General features: G+C 37.9%; 1 long non-coding RNA gene across 1 annotated transcript; it reads left to right on the top strand.

Annotated features, from left to right (window-relative positions):
- The first annotated feature begins 6,810 nt into the window (after positions 1–6,810).
- On the top strand, positions 6,811–14,072 carry LOC138114889 (uncharacterized). Its single transcript, XR_011152866.1, has 3 exons — positions 6,811–6,944; positions 8,628–8,751; positions 11,463–14,072. It is a non-coding gene; the product is annotated as an uncharacterized lncRNA (long non-coding RNA).
- Positions 14,073–14,492: the final 420 nt, after the last annotated feature.

Here is a 14,492-nt window from a genome sequence, read left to right as displayed (position 1 = left end):
ATAAAATTTTGTTCTGGTTTTGGAGTCCACAGAGGGGAATTCATGGTGTATACAGCCAAAGCCAGGAGAAGCCTGAGGAGCAAACTGGCTGATCTGTCAGGAGAAAGCTGGACAGGGACTTTGCTCAGATGTGGCTTGGCTCCAGCCCCTGTGTGTAGAGGATGCATGGTTTAACAGCCATGTGGAGCTCACCTGCAACAGTGGACTTTGGTTTGCTTTTGTGTGTGTGTATGTGACAGAGAAGAGGGGGAAGTAGCTGATTCCATTTACTTATTTTAGAACAACTCACCACTGTTTGTGGTGATGCTTTTTGCTTGGACTAGTCTGTGAGGTGTCCATAAGACATGACTCAGTTTGGAATAGCGTTTCAGCAATGTGGGTCAAAGGTAACATACCCAAAGATTAGCCAGGAAACGTTTTAGCAGCTGCATTTAATTTGCAGCGTTAGTCACAACAGTGTCTATTCGTCTTTTAGCCTATAGTGTAGTAGAGCTGACAGCTGCGGGGTACTCCCACCTTCCAGAATCCTCCTCTTTTATTTTTATTTGCTCTTTTCCAGAGTCAAATCTCTTTCAAATTGCTAAGAGCCAGTCTTGTTTCCTGTGGTACTCAGTCTTTGAGCAAATTATATTTTCATCAATCCAGATTCTATTTTGTTCTCCCTCTCATAGAAAACCATTCAACTATAACATGTCAACACTATGTTACCTTCAGGAAGGTCAGTGGGAAAAAATAAATAAACCATGTGATTTGAAAAGATATCTCTGAAATACACTTGCATACTCTTTTTGTTGGCACAGTCACCCACTCCCTGAAGAGTTTTGCTATGCCCAGGAGTTCAGAAGGCAGATATGCAAAATAAACTCCTTTATTGTATTAGCAACTCTTCATGTTAATTCACAACATAGTTTCCTACTAAACCTTTAGTATTTTACAGACATTTTTGGCCATGTGGTTAGAGCATAAGACTGCATTTTAAGAGCTCTGGTTTGATTCTTGTTTCTGTCAGTGTGGTAGGGATATGCTTTTACTCCCTCAGTGCTTCAGATCATAAAGTGTTCATAACAAGACTTTCTTTTTTTCCATTCCCTGTCTTTATTGTCTATTTATAATGTAAGGTCTTACTGGAAGACAGCATTTTTACAGCTGGGTGTTGGTATTTTTCCAGTCTCAAAGGTGTGTCTCAACAAAAATACATACATGTAGAGATTTATATACTATAGTGTGTATTTATTCATTATAATAGAATAGAAACACAATTGTTTCTCTATTATACATGAAAGGTAAATATAAATGCCTAGAGATTTGTGAGTGATGCTTACTTTCACAATAACTAATATGAATAGTTCAAAATTTTCAAGTGGCACAGTTTTGATTACATCTTTGCATTATTAAAATACTGATAGTAAGATGTTTTTACACACATATCAGTAAAAGGGAGCTATAATGTGCAGAGGGACATTTAAATTCACATAAATCTATTTATGCTTATGGTTCCATATCCCTGGTACTTTTAAATTAACTTCTTAATGTATATTTGCCTCCTGTCAGTGTATGGATTCAACTGGAGAGCTATTTTCAATAATTACAGTTCATTTCCCAGGAATCAGATGTTAGTGTACATGAAAGATCATTCCTGACTGGTTTTCAGCTGCCTTGAGAGTTTTAGTTATTACAAATTAATTGAACCAGAAAAGTTGAGGATAAAAGTTGGCTTATCAGATTGAGTTCTGTTAAAGTGACTGATTGTTGCATAAGGAGAAGCAACAATAGGTGGGACTGTACTATCATCACCTGCTTATTTTTAAGGACTAGATCAAAGAGACAAAGAGGATGTTTGGTTCCTCATGGATGCCTGAAGTCAAAGCCTGGATCTGCAATCTTTTGGTAACTAATTGCACATTGGGTTTACTACCTGAGCTGTGTTGGTGCAGCCCCGGGCAGACTCATGCTGTAAATTGTAACAGAAGAGCTCTATTCCTTTTCCCATTAAAAAACCCCTTGGTGGGACTATTTTTTCAATCTACTTGTCTTGGGTTAAGCAGGTGGGGCTCATGTGAAGCTGTGAGGTTTCCTCTACCTCGGTGTTCAGTGCTGCTTCATGAGCCCAGAAATTTTGTGAGATAGGTGCACAGTCAGCCAGCAAACCACCTTTCTAACCTGCCATTAAGAAAGTGTCCCTTCCTCTTCCCATTTAAATGAAACAAAAGGAAAAATTAAAATAATTATTTAATTTCAGAATTATTTTTTGTTACATTTATTTGCCATTTTCCTTTTATTAGCAAGATAGAAAAAGGAGGGCAGATGCAAAATATTGAAGTGGTAGTAGGTGAATGGGGAAAATATTGCTTTAAAAAAAAACTCCTTGAGGAAAGAATGTTTCTCTCAAAAACCTTCTATTAAATATACATTTCTATGTGAGAATTTTCATTTTAAGGTAGTGAAGGCAATAACTGTTTTCCAATATTAAAATCATGTTGACACTACTTCTTTGCTCGACTGAATTTTAAGGTTGATGTGATCATCTGTGCTGCCCAGGGGATTTGGCTACTCAGATCCCATTAGAAAAATCTCAATCTTCATCCCAATATTGACTGGAGAAACCATTATATTAAAATCTATTATAGGTTGTTATCTAACATGCTCAGTGTTGAGTGACAAGGAGAAAATGATAATGTGTTCGCCTAGGGACTGTAAGACAAATGTTTCATGTGTTCTGTGGACTTCTGTAAGATAACATTATGGTCATGTTATATTAAATAGGCACATCTTTCTGTTTATACTGGAGAAAGAATTTGAATTATTGACACAGGCAGATTCTTAAAAGCCAGATCATGGTTTTTCAGCTTGATTTTTGAGATGAGTGCATTTTCTTGACACATTTCTAGAATTGCTAAATACCTCAGAGCTCACATTTAACATTTTATCAAGTAAATATTCTCCATGTGAGTTACAAAATGGAAATCACAAATACCACTGTATATTATGCAAATTACAAAAAGGCCTATCCCTATTTTTCAAATGGCTGCCTGTTCTTTAGGTGACACTAAGAATTTTTTTGAAAGGTACAGAAATGTGATTTCAAAGAAAGCTGTTCCTTTAAAACAGACGTTTTTAAATGTATTCCTTACTTGGTACAGCATGGTTCCATTTAAACTTTCAAATTAAACCCTAGTGATAATCAGGCTGGTGGTACTTGGCCAGGGGAGGACAGAGCCTGTCACCTACAGTCTGTTCCACGGCCCCTTCTCATGGCCCATGAGCACAGCCCTCTGTGCTGGACTGCAAGCTGCTCTTAGCCTGGGCAGCAGCTTTCCTCTGCTCAGTGAAGTGCTGAACAACATTCCTTACGTTCAACATTTCAGGCAGGCCAAGGATGGAGATGCTACTTGTTTTTTTGTTTTCATAGATGACCTTTTCTGGGTATCTTTAATAGCAATATATTTCCTATAATTTCTTTGGGTATTGACATATTATTGCTTGCTTATCTCAAAGAGTTTCATGGGGTTTCTTCTGAAATATAGACCAAAATTGCAACAGGTCTTGTAACAGGAAAACAACTGATTGCTCAGAAAAAGAATTTATATGAGGACATATCAAGGCAATCAGTAAGATCTCAAACTATAAAAAATAATGCAATATTCTGCTAAAATCTGTGAAGCTGGGCAGACTTGGAATGATTTTTCTCTTTTTCTATTTGTCTTGGATGCTAAAATAGAATAGAAATGTATTATGAAAAGCTTCACAAGTGATCAAGCCTTCTGAACTGTCAGATTTCTATAATAAAATGCAACTCAAGATGAAGTTTTTCAGTACAACTGTCATTTTCAAATACCAATACATTCTCTGTGATTATGTTTCACAGACCTGTATTTCATCTCTTGTAAATACAAATCCTTTCCTTCAGCTAACAAAGGTGTCTCCAGCGAAAATATTTTAAGTGTGCTTCCACCTCCTCCCTTTAATTATATGGTTCAAACTGAAAATAAAGAGGGCTTTCAAAGGCTTATTTTTTAATAAATAGTCTCAAAGGAACAAAGAACCATGAATTTACTCATAAGGTACAGTAGCTTCATGGCTGAGAGCAGAAGAGCACAAAGATTCACATTCCCTTGTTGCTTCAGTAGCTCTTTTCAAGATGTTTTCCATTTGACCTTTGCCACAAAGATGAGGTCTGTCCAGAATCTTTGAAAAAAGTAAAGGAAGGTCATGCAGAGATGTCTTAATATGAGCTTTGCACAAAGCTCTTTTCATGTCTACCTAAAAGCGGTGGACTATACCAAATAAGTTGTGGACAGGACCACTCAAGCCCACATGGCCCGAAGGGACATCTTTTAGAGTGATCTTTTAACATCCTTTGTCAGTAATCTGCATAGATGAAGTCAATTGTCTAAAAGCTCTGTCCTTGTCTGGCAAATAAAGGATAGTGAATGTCTCAGTAGTCACATTCCTCTGCAGAAATGATGCAAATCAATTGCTCTAAATTTTTATCTCCTATTGTCTGAGATTCTAGAGGCTATTTTAGAGAAGCAGGGGAATTGCTAAACTTTAACAGTTCTAAAAAATTCAATCAAAATTATTTCATACTGGCAATCAATAAGAAAAACTAAACCTGGCTACTAAATTGTGGTGATCTCTTTAATAGTGTTTCCTCTAATGTATAATTCTGGTTGAAAACTGTCTTTCTCTAAAAGGAAGTATATGGAAATAAGAAGTCTCACAGTCAAATTTTAGAGCTGTATTTCTCTTTGAGCAGGCTTGATGAAAGCATAAGAATAATAAATTGAAATGGTGTCTGAACTGAAAATAGGTTCAGAACAAGAATTTTCTTGCTTGTTTCTTAAATATTTTCTTGCCTTTCACTTTTAAATTACATGAAAATCTCCCACATTCTAAAAAGTTTTCCAAATACTGGTGTTTTCTTGGACAAAATCAACTGTGGAAAGGTTCCAGTTCCTGCCTGCAAAGTAATTGTATCTTGACTATGTGATCAAATTATCAAGTTTAACTGAAAGGAAGGTAAGAAGCTGCCCAGCCTGACAAAATGTCAGCTTAGCTGGAATGGAGGATGTGGGGGACCATTCAAATGGGCAAAGCTGATTAGAGTTACCAAAGTACACGGTAGAGGAGACTATAAAAGGTAAGATCTCTAATTAGCTGTTTGAGCCAGAGCTTCAAACTTTAGAGGTAGACTTGTGAACTGCATAACAAAGGTTCTCAATAGGGGTTTTATTGTGGATTACAAAACTGGTGGTGAAACAAAGCAGGGAGAACAAGGAAGAATGACAGTTTTGGGGCACCTCCATCCTTCTCCTGTCATGTGCCATGCAGTCAGGTAAGAGAAAATTTTGGATTACAGTAGTTGACTTTATTTAAAGTCTGTCCAAGAAAAAACCCAGAATCCAGTCTGCAAAGGACTGGAATAGCAATAGGAAAGTTCTAAAAGTTGTTACCAGATTCAGAGAAAAAAGGAATAAAATCCAGTAATAAGCACTGGTGAAGCTGCACCTTGAATACTTTGTTCAGTTTTTGGCATTTCACTGCAAGAAAAACATTGAGGGCCTGGACTAAGTCCAGAGAAGGGAACAGAGCTGGGGAAGGCTCTTGAACACAAGGGCAGCTAAGGGAGCTGGGGGTGTTTATCCTGGAAAAATGGAAACTCAGGGGGGAACTAATCATTCTCTTATCTAATCATTAACAACTACCTGAGGGTGCAGCCAGGTGGGGGTTGTTCTCTTCTCCCAGGTAACAAGTTACAGCACAAGAGAAAATGGCCTCAGGTTGTGCCAGAGGAAGTTCAGTTTGGATATTAGGAAAAATTTCTTCACAGGAAGGATTACCAAACATTGGAATGTGTTGACCAGGGAAATGGTGGAGTCACCATGTCTGGAAGTGTTTAAAACACCTATAGGTATGGTGCTTAGGGATATGATTTAGTGGTGGACTCGGCGGTGTTGGGTCAATGGTTGGACTTTATGATCTTAAAAGTATCTTCCAACCTAAATGATTCTGTGATCTATCATTCCATGATTGTATTTGCCTGTGGAAGATTCACAGAAAAGACTTTATCATGTTCATTCCGTAAGGAACCATGTGTTTGATTTGGCCAAAACCAAAGACAGCCTGAATTCTGAGTATTTGGCCAATGCTACAAACATTGTTTTCCATGTACCAGTGCGTGTTTGAATAATTCAGTCTCCTAGTGAAAATTCCATAGACATTACCTCCTGAATTAAGTTCTATGTTAGTGATTCATTCATCATCATTATTGATTACTGTGGCTTTGGAATGGCAATGTTTCGGCTCATGTCTACCACTGCTAAGAAATTAATGCTATACATTATATAAATGTATGTGTACAAAGCTCCTAATGATTCTAAAGACATCTGCTATACGTACATTGTATTCCTTGGTAACCAGCACTGTCCATCATTGACAGTTGTGCCATGAATTTGGTGGCAGCACAGCTGGGTCCTCCTATTAAAACCTAAGGTAGATTGATGAATGAGTTCAGCAGTAGACCAGCTATTCAATATCACAGAATAATGAACAACATAATTTTCTGGGAGTAGCAGCAAGTTTAAGCACTCGGAAGTAGCTGATTCTAGATATGCTGTACAAGAGCTAGGCTTCATGGGAAAAGAATAAACTGTGGCTGGACAAGCCAACCTTTTCCCAGTCAGTGGTTTTGAAACAGGTAAATTAGACATTGTCTAGAAACACAGTCCAGATAAAACCAACACCAACATCTGCACTCCTTGGTTATATTAATGTTAAACCTATGTGTGTGCTTTCTATTTCCACAGTTAACAGAATCTGCCTGGGATGGCAGCATCCCTGTGTTTTGAGAAAGGCACATCCTGATCTGTTGTGTGCCTCTTGGACATCTCCCTGATTTGAAACAGAACCACTACCACCCCATGAAGCTTTTGAAAATAATTGAGGTCTGACCAAAAACATGCAGTGGTTTTATAAGAAATTCATTTATTTCCTCTTCCTTTTTCTATGGAAAAGTTCTGGCTCCCTGGTTTATGGAAAGGAAAATATGTTGAGAACAAGCGGTTTTCTTGGCGCTGCCTAATGATAACTCTTTAATATCAAACTTTCCATTGAGACATAGCAAATTCCCAACTCTTAATCCTTGCCACCAGAAAAGTGGAGCATCACAGAGTTAACAGTAATATTTATAGTCTTTTAAGTCCACTTTGCATGATTCATTTTTATTTTTGCAATATTGAACAGAATACTACTGAAAAGAACCCCTAATGATATGTTTTTAAAGATGCTAACTGAATACATTATTACTGGTTTTGAAAGGAACAAAAAAATTGCACACTTACAACATAATGCTTTCTTTTCAATATTTTCTATGAAACACTGGGAAAGCCTTGCTTGTTTTGTAAGACATCCATGAGACAGAATTCTAAACCTTGGTTGTGGTTGTAATCAATGCCAACAGAATCTCCCATTAACATCATTGTGTTTTTGTTTTTCTGTCCTTTAGCTACATAAAAATAAACCAGTAGCCACTTAAAAAGCTCAAATTTTTGGTAACCAACTAATTTAAAATCTGGAGTGAATTTTAAAAAATGTTGCATGAAAAACATCCCTCATGAAAACCTCTTATATGAGTTTAGAGATCAGAGTTCCTGTCAGTAATATCAATTAACTGATCTCGTTTTTTACTTTGTTGGTTGTTGATTTAGGCAAAGATGCTACCATTACAAGGACACCATGCTTTAATGAGTCTAACTGAAGGAAAAGATGCAACAGTGGTGGAATTGGTGCTAGAAATTATGTCAGAGAAGGATGAAAAGTAAAATAGAACTGTTGATGTTGAAAATACCTTATGATTTTAGTAAGCATAAATATCAAATATCTCCCTGAAGTTGAAGAATTTGGTAAATTAAATGTGATTAACTAGAAAAATTGAGAATTACTTTAAAGGTCCATGAAACACTTGAAGGCAACAAGCCAGCATCCAACCAAAAGAAGGTTGTCATTTGGCACTACTGCTGCCCATTCTTCAAAACAGAAAGCATTCCTGACTTCAGTGGGTCTGTTTTTCTAGCAGACAAAACAATTATTTTTGGAAGCGATGTTGCTCACACAAGTCATCTCTGGCTGACCTCCAGCTAAGCTTTTCAGTCAGGAGACTGATCATCCCAAACTCAGCTCCTTCTGGCTAATTCAAGTGAATTTAGCATTGGACTAAACTTTTAAAAAACTATTCCTTTGCCAGCCATCCACATAAATTTGTTTTTGTGCTGGTATGTCAGGTATTATGACCAGAAAGTGACACATGTGTTTGTGTGTTCTAAATAAAAGCCTTTTGTGGATGGTTCATTACATAAATGATCTTTCTGTTTGATTAGGGGGTGGCAGAGCAGAGCTCATGTTTGAAAGATCAGGAACATTTTCACAGGTCACTGACTCTGTGTGTTTGCAAGTGAGCAAGTCTGGTGAAGTGTGTGTATCTAAGAGAGGGAGGGCACACAGTGACAAAGGTAGTCCTGCTGGAGATTTCCATGGTGTTTGAATGTGAATTTGGTTTTATGCAGACATTTTCCGTCGGGTTATGTGTGCAGCTGTAAGACATAATGACATGTGCAGCCTTCCTTTCACAGTTACAGGCAAGCTGCAAGTGTGGTTCAGCCCTTCCTCTGAAAAAGGATCTGGCCCAATATGAACCCTGAATATTGCAACAAAACACCGACTGAAAGAAGAGAGAGAAGACAGAATCCATGCCAAGTAGGTATTTCCAAGTACGGGAGGCTCATTTTGCAGAGCCTAATGAGGGCTGAGAAATGGTGCTTCTGGGATCTGTCCAGATTCCATGAATGAGCCATGGAGAGACTGATGAAGGCTAATAATAGTCTCAAATTCCTCACTTAAATTTGTGTTCATCGTAGACTTACAGTCATTAGGAGAGCAGCAGCCTCTGCTCTGCAGCAGTGTCCCAGCCTCAGCCACTGTTGCTGTTGGCCACCACGTGCCATTAAAAATGGGTTTTTTTCACAAACATGACCCTTTAAAATACTTTTGCTCTGATATTTTTTATGAAGGCATGTTTGAAAACTCACTTTATGGAAAAATTTTCCTTACTCTGCAAAGCCTTTCTGATGGACAGTTTGTTAAATTAGCCCCACCTTAATTTATGAAAAGCAATTTGGAAAGACCAGGATATTGGCATTGCATGGGATAACTGAGGGAAGGGGGAAATGTGCCTGGCATTCTGTTGCTTCGAACTAAAAGTCACAGTGACTGTAGCTGGGACATATCAGAGGTTTTATCAGAAAAGCCCTCTCTGAAGTCATAACTCTTATTTATGTCAGGTAAAACCCCATATTCATCCAGGGAATTAAGTGTTGCTGTCACATGTCCTGGCTATTAGCTTCTGACAGTTTTTTGGCACATGTTTTAGCTTTGTGGGATTGATCCTGCATAGCTTAAATGAATGGAGACCTTGTGACTTGAAAGGGATGGAGGATCATTTCAGAGTCTGTAATATGAACTACGAGGGTGCTAAGTCCTTGTCAACCAGTTGTGGTTGCCTTAGATTTTTCAAAATTACTTGGGTACCTTGAAGAGCCTTCAATATCTCTGGCCCTTAATATCCCTATCACACATTTCCTCCCACCTGAGAACAGAATATCAGGAATCAGTTCTAAAAGTGCAAATACACACAAGTTGCAACACTGAAAATTATTTTCCAAAAGACTTAGCTCTTGGATGTAGATCAAGCGGGAGAAAGAATATAGAAAGAAAAGTAACTGGGAGGAAAAACTGTAAAAAAGTAAGGTATTTTCTCCTGTGTGCTATAGGCACATAACTTTTATTAATTTACCTAGAGTATAACTCTGTTCTGACTTGATAATGACTCCAGTTCAGGTGGAATCTATAAATGGTTAATGGCAAGTTAGAGCAAATTATTCTTTTTGACTGCAAATTGCTCAAGTCTGCTGTGTGGAAAAGGAGGCCGATGATGAGTGCAGAACATGATTTTTGTAAACGGGTTTTCTTTCAAACATCCCAACCAAGATGTTTATTAACAGGGAAATAATAGCAATTTTTTGCTAAAGTTTGTTAAAGGGACCATCTATTTACCACGTTCAGCTCTGGTTTGTCATTACATAGGAGGATAACTTTCTCACCATTATAAAAAAAAATCAGGAAAGAAATATGAGAGTGCTATCAAAGGGATAACAACATACATCTTGCTCTAGAGTTTGTGGCAGTAATTCATATATATACCAGCACTGGCATGACATTAGGATGCTCTCTCAGATTTTTCCTTCTCGATTGAAAAACTAATTCAAGATTATAAGAACCCTTTTGGGCCCATAATTTGAAATTTTTTGTTCTTATTAAGATTTTCTTTCAAAACTGTTTCCCAAAGCTGTTATTGACAGGCTGGGGTGGACATTTTTTTCCATTATCTGTCTTTATTCCTAAATTTTTACATTCTTGCTCTTTACCTTTTTCCATCTTCATGCTTTTGTTTCACTATCACCTTTTCATTCCTTGGACTCCTATTCCTAGTGTGTCCCAGTATGAACAAGGCTGTTCCTTGCAGCTCGACTGGCGTGCTCTGGGAGCTCTCCCAAGGTTTGGGTCAGAGAGCTGCAGAGGGTTTGACTGGGATTTACTGAGCCTATGCAGAAGCTGCAGCCATAGGTCACAGCTTTAGGGCAGGCAGGAAAACAGAAAGAAGCTGGGAAGAGTTAATTCCTATTTCATCCATAAGTATTGGAAAATTAATGTGGGTGGCCTGTGGTTTGGGTGGATTTGAGGTCATGTTTCCTCACCTTTCTTGTTACTCCTGTCTGTTCTGTGCTTCTTAAACCTGTCTGGCAATTGTCTTCCCCAGCTGTTTCCTCAAATTGGGAAACACTATTTGCCAACAAACACCCTGCTGTTTTTCTTCCTGCAATACCCTTATCAGTGGAAGTGAACATTTTGTTGTGATAGAGGGCCATTAGTCACAAAGATCTACTTTTATAAGAACAGGAGGCTGTACCTGGTGTTGCACAGCTGAACTGACGTAAATGGCACCACTCAATTTTCAGAATGAGAACTTGGGCAACACAGAGTGAAGCAATGTTTAATCCATTGAAATGCCTGGGCCTATCTCTTTGCAATGCCCTTTAACACATTGGAGGGAGATCTTATCCATGTAAACTGCTGCACACAGGGGAAGCTTCTGGCACCTGCTCAGAGAAGTCACTCCTGTAACTCCCCCACTACCAAAAAAACCTTGCCATTCAACCCCAATACACCATGGCATTTACACATGGGCCAACATCAATTCTCATTTTAAAATAGCCTATTTCCCCCTGTTTCAGTCCTACAGAGCAGATATTTGCTGCAGTTTAACCAGTTTTAATTTTAACTGAAAATCACTGGAATGGAAAAAGGGGAATTACCTTTATTTTTCTTTTTTTTTTTTTTTTTTCCTCCAGTTCAATGAACATAGACGTGCTTTGAGAAGAAAGGCAAGAAATAGAACAAGAAATTTGTTTGTGGCTTTCTTACCTGAACTGTCCATAAGACTCTGAGGGTCACACCTGATTTGGAGTTATAGAAATGGCCATGGTTCAATGCTGGTGCTGTCTAAGAGCAAACCATGTGGCAAGGATTTAGTTTCCTCTTGACCTTTGATAATCTCCATTTGTGTCCAGCTGCATGCTAGGACTTCACACGCAGAACAACATTTGGTAGTAGATTTTGTCACAAAAAGGTTGAAGGATGCATTGCAGCCTAAATCTGACACAGAGTTTGACTTTTAAGTGGTGGGTTGTGAATGAACGGTACCCACCTTGGGATGCACTCTCCTCCTGGTGGAAGAAATGTTTCTACAGAATCTGCAGTCTTCTGTGTTCAGGTAACCCCACAATTTACACCATTATAACTAATAGCTTTGGAAACATCTCCAGGCTGCATAAAGAGCTGATTCCTACAAGGGAGAGGAAAACTTTGATGGCTGTAGGTATTTTTTCACTGTTTCAATAGGAAACTTTACTGTCTCTCATTTAATAGATTCACTTTGAATTTACTTCCTGCCCTTTAAAGATGGCCTATTCACTTCCCTGGACTTATTATTTCAGAAGCTTTCACTTAAGAAAGTTCTTTCTGTAAATTAATTAATCTGTAGTGCAGATTTATTCTTCAGCATGTCCACATTTGATATATACAGTATTTAAGTTTGTATTCACTTAGCAGAGCATTTACTCCATTATCATGTAATCATTTCCAGTCCAAATACAGAATCTAAAGATTAATGTACTATAAATTTCTCCTTGCAGAAGTTTTATTGCTATATTAGTTATTAAGTTATGTTTGCATTGATCTTCCAGATTAGGAACGGTAGATAAGAGAGTTGTTTATGTTTTAAATTAAAGTGAGTCTTTTGCAGTCAGTTCAGACTAAAAGGCTAAAGATTATGGCACACACACTATATTTACAGCTGGTCAAATGCTGCCAATCAAATTTGAAAAAATCAGGAAGAGTTTTGACATGGTTTTATGAACTGCCATGCTTTTTTCCTTCATTTTCTGGGAAAGTGGTAGATTTTTTTTTAAAGGCCACTAAATGCACGATTGGGAAAAAGTGGAAAAAATACTGTATCTATCTTCAAGATTTTTTACTTCCCCAGAAGAAAATGTTGTCTCACACTTCCAATTCTTTTTCTGTTCAAGGTGTCCTAAACTCCTTCATGTCAAGGAGACTAAGCAAAAAATAAGTAACTAAGGCAACCCTTAGCTCCTAGAGAAGCTTGATCACCTCCATGTGGAGCTGGCCAGTAGCTCAAAATGGAACATAAATACTTAACATCAGCTTAAGACAGGGCACAAGGGTATTGAGGATTCACTAAGCCATAACTTCATTGTAACTGAAAAATCCATAGGGTCACTATTTTCCCTATGAGGCAGAATGTTCTTAACTGACACTCCCACTGGTATCTGCTCCATTTAAGTGTTGTGATGTATTTGTTGTACTGTTGTGAGGAAAGTTGCTGAAATCTCAGTCTGATCTGTGTGGAAGTCTCAGAGATTTTAGGGAAGAAAAGAAATTATTTTCTGTATTATTTTCTCTTGATATCCAAAATTTCTTTCCAGTTTCAGGAATATGATCTTCGACTGTATGCAGAAATGTGTCATGTATTAATCTCTATATGCCATATTTACACACTGTATGATTATATGATACACATTATATGATGTGATACGTAGTTACTTGTTGGACAAAACCCACCCTGTGTATATCAGATTTAAGAACATATCTGTAGCTCCAAAGGTTATGTGCTTACATCTGTTTGCCCATACGGACAGTGGCAGTGCCTGTATGGGTAATCCTGAAAAGTGTTTTGCTTGTTTTCACTTCTCTTTTCCTTTCTCTGCTTTCTCTAATCCTTGACAAGTTACTACTCTGTTACTACCCTAACACTAATTCCCATTAAGAACAAGATAAAACAACAGCAACAAAAAAGCCATAAGCAAAGCTTTTCAAGAACATTGGTGTATATTATTTGGAAAAATGTGTATCATCTGTATTAAGATCTGTTATACAAGTTACGTAGAGGTATAATATAAACATTTTATGAGAGATGCATGCAGTTTTCATTATCCCAGCTAAATTTCTAGCCCTCTAAAATGCAACTCAAGCACAAGCATGTTGGGTTAGTCAAGAAGAGAAAATTTACAGTCTCTGTTTCACTTCCTGAATGTCATTCCCATCCCTTTTTTCATCAGTTATTAAAATGCACAAAGCTACTTCTGCCAGCCCACTTATCCCCTGCCACACTGAATCAGAGTATCCACAAAGAGTGTTTCCTCTGCACTTGGAGCTGTCAGAGATGGACTGGAAGAGCTGCTTTCTGGTGATTCAGTGCAGCAGGGGACACATGCTCCAATGACAGCAGTGGTGCACAATTAACATCGGCTAAAAGAGCGCAAAGGAAATTGTAATGCAGAGTGAAAAGCTGCAGAACCCTTAGCTGTAACTCACTCAGGGCTTTCCAATTCTCTTTGCAATAAGGCAAAAAGGCAAGTTAATAAAGCACAGAATATTTTTGTAAGGCAGACTAGTGGCGTATTTTTTATATAGACTTATGAAATATCAATAGACTAAGGCTGACTTCCATACAAAAAATGTTCTTAGAGAGAATTGGTGGAACTCAAATTATGAATTGTCTTGGGTTTGCCATTCTTTAGTAAAGATTTACAAAACACAACCTCAGTTTCCTTGATCATTTTAATACCTTAAAAAAGAAAAATGATCCCAAGGGATCTTTACTGAGAAGGAGGTTTTACTGTGAGTCCCCCTGTACTGCCATGCTAATCAATAGTTATGAGTGATTGCTATAACTAATCCATAAGATATAGGACTGAAGAATGGACAGTTTTTCAAAATTTTGCTCTGCATCTCCCAGGATGGGAGCAGCCCTTCCACTTGGATATGATGGGCTTATTCCAGCCTTTGCTCAGTGCTGT

The sequence above is a fragment of the Aphelocoma coerulescens genome, chromosome 9 (genome assembly GCF_041296385.1).
Source record: "Aphelocoma coerulescens isolate FSJ_1873_10779 chromosome 9, UR_Acoe_1.0, whole genome shotgun sequence".
NCBI lineage: Eukaryota > Metazoa > Chordata > Aves > Passeriformes > Corvidae > Aphelocoma > Aphelocoma coerulescens.
The sequence above is the reverse complement of the archived record's forward strand: the minus strand, read 5'-3'. Positions and strand labels throughout refer to the sequence as shown.